The 8,494-nt window shown below is 41.0% G+C and overlaps 1 protein-coding gene across 3 annotated transcripts in view; it reads right to left on the reverse strand.

Annotated features, from left to right (window-relative positions):
- LOC119647512 (protein ECT2) overlaps window positions 1–8,494 on the reverse strand; it is a 189,052-nt gene that overhangs the window by 84,544 nt on the left and 96,014 nt on the right. The gene's annotated exons all lie outside the window — the stretch shown is intronic.

Genomic DNA, 8,494 nt, shown 5'->3' on the forward strand with positions numbered 1-8,494 from the left:
AATAAGCGGCACACACGAGCAACCAAGTTACAATTTATTTGCCACATAACGCAATTGAACTTGAAATTTCGTTACATCTTGAGGTCTCGAAGAGTGCACATCTTCGATTTTGAGTAAGAAAAGAACGCAATAATGTCCACGAGAAAGCGCCAACATGAACATGGAAATATACCGGTCAAAGGGTAGTATAGGTCCCAGAGCGAAACGTGGATCGGTACCCACAAAGGAGCATAAAACCTGGGAAATGTCTGCTGAACCAACACCAACAGCTATACTACCAAACCGTATCTCCACATCCACGTGGTGACCGCTGGGAGCTCTTTCTTAACGAAAAGCTGCAGAGGGAGAAGGATGAAGACGAGTCTCCCGCGCCTAAAAACAGGGCAAATTGTACCAACTGATCCTCCAGGTTGGAGGTTGGGTAGGGCTGACAACCCTACACCGAAAACTGAAGTTACGATGCCAAATCAGGAGCCTCGGACTGGACGGATAATACAAGGACGAATCCGGCAACGACAAAGGAATAACGATTTGCGCATTTTCTCTAGCCGATACCCTATTCCAATATAGGGCTAATGTAACAGCGTTACAGATTATGCGTTGCACAGGGACCGGGGACCGGTTGCCTGGAGAAGAGTCACTACACCATATATTAAAGCGGCCATCCAGTAAACCATTTCTCGGAGTAGGTTTCTTAGTCAGCCAAAAAATTAAACCCGCTGTTATCGGCTTTGAAAATATAAGCGAAAGGCTATGCACTCTGCGTTTGCGAGGAAAATTTAGAAATATAAGCATCATTAACGTTCACGCCCCTGCAAAGAAGACTGTAGAGTCGGAGAAGGATACCTTCTACGAGACAATTGAGCGGATCCTTGAAGCCTGTCCCAAGTATGATATCAAAATAATACTTGAAGATTTCAACAGTCAAGTAGGGACGGAGCCCGTATTAAGGCGATTCGTTGGGCCCCATAGCTCGCATGGGCATACCAATGATAACGGACTGCGAATTGAGTTAGCAGTATCGCACGAAATGGTTGTTGGAAGTAACTGGTTTGCGCGGAAAACGATCCACAAACATACGTGGGCCTCTCCAGACGAGACCATTTTCAACCAAATTGACCACGTGTTAATCGAACGCCGCCACCTCTCAGCTTTGATGAATGTCAGAACATATACGGGGGCGAATATAGCATCGGATCACTATCTCGTTGGAACAGTGCTCCGAGCTCGAATTATAACATCGCCTACAATCCCATCTGACAATCAGGTGAGAGTGAATACAGAAGCCATTCACAACACAGACACCCGTAACACCTATAATGGGGAAATGGATGCCATAATAATCGCAGCTAATAGATGCCCTGGAGATGAAGCATCAACAAATGATCTTCACAACCACCTGAAAAGCGTTATCATTGATACGGTCACAAACATACTTGGCCGCTGTCGCAAGAAAAGTCGGAACAGCTGATTCGACGATGAATGTAAGCTAGCAATGGAACGGAAGAATTCTGCATACCGAGTAATGTTGCATTCGCAAAAAACGCGGGCACGCGCAGAGACCTACCAAATAGTCCATCAACTAATGTTCAAGGTGTGGGACAGCGAATTAATGCCTGACGATTGGCTACAAAGCATTATCTGTCTCATACATAAAAAGGGGGATATCACGTTGCTGAGCACCATCTATAAAATATTCTCCGCTATCTGGTCTGATAGCCCCATACATCCAGAACATCATTGGTCTATACCAACGAGGTTTTACTCCAGGCAAATCAGCAACAGATCAGATTTTCTCTGTGCGGCAAGCGATGGAAAAACTGTTGGAATATGCACATCAGTTGCACGATCTTTTCATCGACTTTACCGCCGCCTATAATAGCATGTGAATGAGTAACTGAGTCAAATCAGGGTAATAATCCCGGGCGAGCGCAATGCTGACCACATTGCCTCCTAGTGTACCGTTACGGTCTTGAATGAAGTGGTCTAACACACTTCAAGGCCCTGATCCAACATGGATTGTTGCGCCAACGATTATTATTATTATGATAGCATAGCCAGGGTAAAACTGTACACGGCCATGAGAAAATTCGGTATCCCGATGAAATTGATAAGGCTGACTAGGCTGACCAATGTGCGAGGCCAAATAAAAGCAGCAGGATCACTCTCGAGATCATTCAACACCAACAACGGTCTAAGACAAGGGGATGCCTTATCATGCGTCCTTTTTAACCTGGCCCTGGAGAAAGTAATTCGCGATGATTGAATCGATTATAATAAGGTTTTGTTTCACACAAAACCATAAAAATGGACGTCAGTTTGCGACTGTTTGAAAGGCGCTCTGCAGGACGAATAGCGGGAAATTGATGAAAAATTTCTCAAATCATTAATTGATTCATACTTAACGTTAAACCGAAAAGACACAAAGTATATATTTACATGCAAATGTATATATTTACTATAAAGTTTTGAAATTTTATATCATTTATATTTACAAAGTATAAATAAGAATAAATTTTATTTTGTTTCTAGTACCACAGATTGAAACCATCCTAATTCTAAAATTAAAATTGTTCTTATTAAAGAAGAATTTTTATGTTGTAGATATAAATAATTATGTAACGCAATGTAGACAGTATATATATATATTGATAATACGGCAGTTCGTTAGTCCGCCTTGTACGGTAATCTGGCGCCTTCGGAAAACGTACGTCGCCTGCAATTCATCATCATCAACGACGTAACAAACAGCACCCGATCTAGACCTGCCTTAGTAAGATATTGCGGGCATCCTGGTTTTTCCCCAAGATCCATCAATTTGATATCAATAAAAGCGGATTAAGTAACCCGCCCAACCCAACCACACTCAAGTAAGGGGCCAAAGTTCCTTGGAGAAAGGGTTAAAGGTTCGCAAATTTTTTTAGTAAGAACCCAAGTCTCCGAGTAGTACGCTTCTCATTGCCTTGTATGTATATAGTCTATAGTGAATTTTGCTCAAATTAAATATTATCGTTGCAATAAAAAATGTCGACCAAACGGAAATCTTGCATGGATTTACGGCATTGGACGATCAATCGACTGTCTAAATCCTAATCCTAAACTGTGTTAAAACTGCTGAACAAAGCAGCATAAAAGACGTCGTTTTTAATCCAGCTCACAACTGAAACAAAATTAAATCTGACACCATCCAGTGTTCGTGGAAAAAGGTTTGGCCAACGCACCCTACTTCAATTCTGAAGAACTGTAGAACTGACTTCCCAATTTGTACAAGAGAAATTCTATCCCCGGAAAACGAATCTAAATACGACTTCGAGGTTTCCATTCGGCGAACTATCATATTTCCAACAGCAAAGCATTCCACGCTCTCATATGTGCACAATTTTTGATAAAATGTATAATCCGAAGAAGCATAGCAAAATTACATCGTGCATATTATTGTTTCTTTATTACATAGTAAACTAAAGGGGGGGTTCCGTGGTCCTGAATGAGGTACTCTAACACCCTTCAAAGTCCACATTCTATTGGACTGTCGCTCCAGCGATTATTATTATATTATCGCATATACTTATGATTAGCTAACTTTAATTCTAACGTTCATATTGAAGGTTTTGTTGGAACAAAGAAAACACTATCTGTCACGCGCACTTTTTTCAGAAACGGTTGCGTTTATTGCTGTAAAGTTTGGTAGAAAAATTGGAACTGTGTATTTCCGCACATGCAGTGAATTACATTGTTTCAAGTTGATTTAGTTCAACTTAGGTGGGGTCCCCATACACATAAAAGGCGATTTCAGAATTTTTTATCATCAAATATAGCCAAATGAAGATCTCGACTAGTACTTTCCGAAACAGATATTAGTTTTGGCGTTGGTTGCAACGGGTGCGAGTGTCCTAAAGGGATTAATTACTTCAAAAAAACATTCTAAGAAACTACTCAACCTTACGATATCTGCTCAAATAAAGTTAATCATCATCATCATCATCAGCGGCGCAGTAATCGGTATCCGATCTAGGCTTGCCCTAGGAACTGCAGACATCCCGGTTTGCGCCGAACTTCACCAATTTCATATGCCTAGAGGCAGTCTAACGACCTGTCCCAAGCCATCGTTCCATCGCATTAAGTGACCCGCGCACCGCTGCATGTTGAGCTGGATGTTATCCACAACCAGGCGGTCTTGGTATTTCTCATAAATTTCATCGTTATAGAGGCTACAGAATCGTTCATCCTTATATAAGAGGCCAAGAATTCTTTGGAGGATTCTTCTCCCGAACGCGGTTAAAAGTTCGCTCCGAAGAACACATAAGGACTGGCAAGATCATGGTCGTGTAAAGTAAGAGCTTTGACCTTATAGTGAGCCGTTTTGAGCGAAACAGTTTTTGTAAGCTGAAATAGGCTCTGTTGACAGGTAACAAAGAGGCACGCATTTCATCGTCATAGCTGTTATCGGTTGTGACTCAGGACCCTAAATATTAGAAATGATGAACCGGTATCAAAACTTTTGGTGCTGGCGTTGCCTCCATGTACTTGATGTGCAGCCCAAGATCTTGCGCCGCCTGTTCGATCTGGATAAATGTAGACTGTAAATCTCGGGTTGTTCTTCCGATGGTGTCAAGACGTCAGCGTAGGAGGTGGACTTGAAGAGGATGGTGCCCCTCGCATTTACGTCTGCATCGTGAATCACTTTCTCAAGTGCCAGATTGAAGAGGACGCATGACAGGGCATACCCTTGTCTTATAATTTTGGTCATGTTCAATGGTCTCGAGACTTATCCTGTTGCTTTTATCTGGCCTCGCACATTAGTCAGGGTCAGCCTAGTTGATCTTATTAATTTCGTCGCAATATCGAATTCTCTCATGGCCGTGTACAGTTTCACCCTGGCTGTGCTATCATAGGCGACTTTGAAGTCGAGGAAAAGATAGTGCAACTGATGTTTATATTCGAACAGTCTTTCTATCGCTTGCGGGAGAGAGAATTTGATCTGCCCTGCTGATTTGCCTGAAGTGAAGCCTCTTTGGTTTGAACCGATGAAATCCTAGGTGTATGGGGATTTCCGCCCTAGCAAGATTGCGAGGAATGTCTTATATTAATATTTAACACCGTGATATCCCTGTAATTGCTACGCAACGCGATATCTGCCTCTTTATGTATGGGACGCTGCCCGAAACTTTGAACATAAGTTGATGAACCGCTTTTTGTAGTTGATCGCCCCGATATGAATTGCAGTTAGCGAGACTTCCAGCTCACCGATATTTTGGTTGTTGAGCAGTTCATTAAAATACTCAACCCATGGATTCAATATGCCCAAATTTTTATCTCGGCAGGCTAGCCATCGAGATGTATAAGGCTTCATCCTGCTGACTTGTTGGTAGACTTCCGCAAATCGTGTGGATTGTCCCTGTATTTCTTGAGTTCACCGACGTCTTGGTTATTCAATCTTTCCTTTTTTTCTCTGTGAAGTCGCTCTCTTCTCCGCTCAATGTTCTTCAAGAGGGCAGCATTCTTCCGTTCAGTTGCTCGCTTACATTCATTTTCGAACCAGCCATCCCGACTTTATTGCGACTCGGGCGAAGTATCTTTGTGGCCGTATCAATGATAACGTTCCTCAGATGGTTGTGCGGTAGCTGCGGTTATTGCGGCATCCATTTCCCCCTTAAGATTGCTACGGAAGGTAGACGCGGTTCAGCAAGTGCTTCCCAGGTTTTATGCCCCATTGTAGTTACCAATCCACGATTCGCCCTGGGACCTATACTGCCTTTGGGAAGTTAATGAGAGCATATTATTAGATTTTGAAAATTTAGCGCAACCCCCCTTCATTCACCCCAAATTCCTATAAGGCAGTAACATAGGTTCTAGTATGATGTAGCATACTAGAAAGTTTGCTAAAAGTCCTACTATTATTAACAAAGTCATAGTAGGTCAAAGTCACTTGTTTCGCCTCAAATTACTAGCCCCTAAGAGACAAAATATCAGTATCACTCGAATTGAATATCGCGTATATTCAATGTACATGCACTACGAGCTATGTGTAAATGAAACCATCATATACCCAAATGTTCTTACATAAAAAATCAACAAAACCTTTCTTACCCGAAGCGCCGAGCTTCCGGATTCCGACTTGCTATTATCCTCTCCTTGGTATTAATGAAAATAGATACGAGTGGACTTTACCCACATATGTGATAAGCCAGTTTCGATGATTGGCTTTTTGAGGGAATAACTTTCTTTCTAACTCTTCGTCTACTGTTGCAGGTGCCTTTCAATGGTCCCATGAGGACATTATCGGTAGGTTCTCATCCAAGATGATGAGCAGCTTAAGACGTGGAATTGGCATGCATCACAAATCTGAATCCTGTGAAATCCAGTGAATTTCCAACACTTGTCGATGATATGGAAAGCCACAATAACATTCTAATACAATGTGTTCCTCCAAACAAAAGTGCAATTACCTTCAAGATTAACCCACTCAAGCGGAGTAAACCCGTCACTTTGAACGATCTCTCTGCGGAACTTTTCCTGCTAGCCCCTATATTTTCTCTTCGCTATTTTGTTCAAAGTGGAATCCACTATCTCAGGGTGGACAGTCCCAAAGCTACGAGGAGGAAAAGTTCAGAATAGGTTAGGTTATATATACGGTACGATATAAGCATATATAAACAAATCGAAAACCGAAACTTCGGCGCGTGAAAGATTTTGTGGATTTTGAATGTGAAAACATTCTGGTGAACAATGGTTCCATTTAGACTTAGCTCGTAGCCAATACAGTATTCATTGAGCACATCTGACTTTTCACTTCAATACGTTACTAACATTTTATGTTTTAGGGTGCAGTAACCTCCCCCTTATAGCTTATATCAAAACAAGAATTATTTCAGAAAATACTAATGGAGTTCACTAGGAACGTAGACCATAAAGTACTGCGCCGCTTATGGATACTAAAACAAGATAAAATAATACAAAAAACAGTTGAAGATAACCCTGACAGGCGATACAAAAAAAAACACCAATAATTTCCTGGAGGCTAAGCCTGGTCTACCAAAATCAAAAGAAAGTTCTTCAGCCCTGAAAATGGCAATAGTGTCTAACGAGTTACCAGAGGCAAAACTAACTCCGGAGCAGAGCAAACAAAAAACTTATATTTTATTATATTCGAATAAGAGGAAAACTTGAAGTTTAATGACCACTATTTTTAACTACACTCTTACATCGATTGCTTATTGAGTCGCTTTACATAGCTTTCGGACCCTCTGCCACCACACAACACAATTTTGCACTCATCACACCATAAAATATTACTCCATTTCTCCGTCTCCCAAAGCAGTATTGCTCTCTCTAACAAACAGAAGATGTTGGGTAACATGTCATGTTACAACGGGCTAGTTTTCTTAAGCCCGCCATCCAGTTCAGTTTGACCTGTCGGTTACGCCGAATTAGCCACCAGGCCACCAGTTGAGCTCAAAGCACCATCCATATACCGACAAGCCGCAACATCATTAGTTCAAGTCTGGACGTAAAAGAACTGAGACGAGAATTGTGTGAGTTTATGTGTGAGCATTTATAAAAAATGTTCACCAGCGATAAAAATGCCCATAAAACTCACAGCCTAAACAAACATGTCTGGCCGATTGGCCGATCAATTTTTCATTCGCCGCTTGAATAGTCCAAACTGACAGGCGAGAACCTCCCATCCACGTTACCGCCGCCGGGCAAACGCGGACTATTCAGACGTAACTGACAGGTCGAAGTTAGTGGTGGACTTCAGTGATAACGCTGACGTTGCTCTTTTCCTACCTCGACATTCCGGCTTTCATTCAAATTTAAAAGCCTTCGTAATCATTTTGCCGAACACCGCAAAGAATTTTTAATACCCTTATATTTTTTTTATTTGATATTTTTTAAATTATTTCTCTCTTTCCGGTGGGCAATGCTTCCCACTGTTGTAAAAATAACAATACTTTTTAGTTCGACATTAATCAAATTAGATCAAATATTCTTTCTTTTTTAATAAACTTAGTTTCAATAACAAAATATAAATCTAAACGCGAGGAACGTGAGCGCTGCTATTATTTTGATCGCCCTAGAAAATACTACTATTTGAAGTAACATTTCTCAGAAAGCGTTTTATTAAAATTAAACTTGCTATCAATTGTGCACTGCACTATTTTTTTGCAACTGTGCTCTTAGTGTACTCTCCAAAAACTCAAACAAATATAAAAACAAAACATTTATCATAAATAATAATTTCCCTTTTTTTTAATTTAGAATATATTTTCTTGTAAATAAAGACGGAAATGTCTACGCCCCTATCTACAACTACGTAGAGACAAGCTGTTCGACATTCAATCCACAAGGAAGCAGCTCAGCTGGGAGTCAAGCTGAGTGACAATCATCATTCCACCGCCTAATCACGAATTATTGTCATATTCAGTCAACCTCGTTTCTGACAATTTCTGTTCTATTTACGAAGACTTCTACATTCTACTTCTAATCGAACTTT

Source organism: Hermetia illucens, chromosome 2 (assembly GCF_905115235.1).
Source record: "Hermetia illucens chromosome 2, iHerIll2.2.curated.20191125, whole genome shotgun sequence".
Taxonomy (NCBI): Eukaryota; Metazoa; Arthropoda; class Insecta; order Diptera; family Stratiomyidae; genus Hermetia; species Hermetia illucens.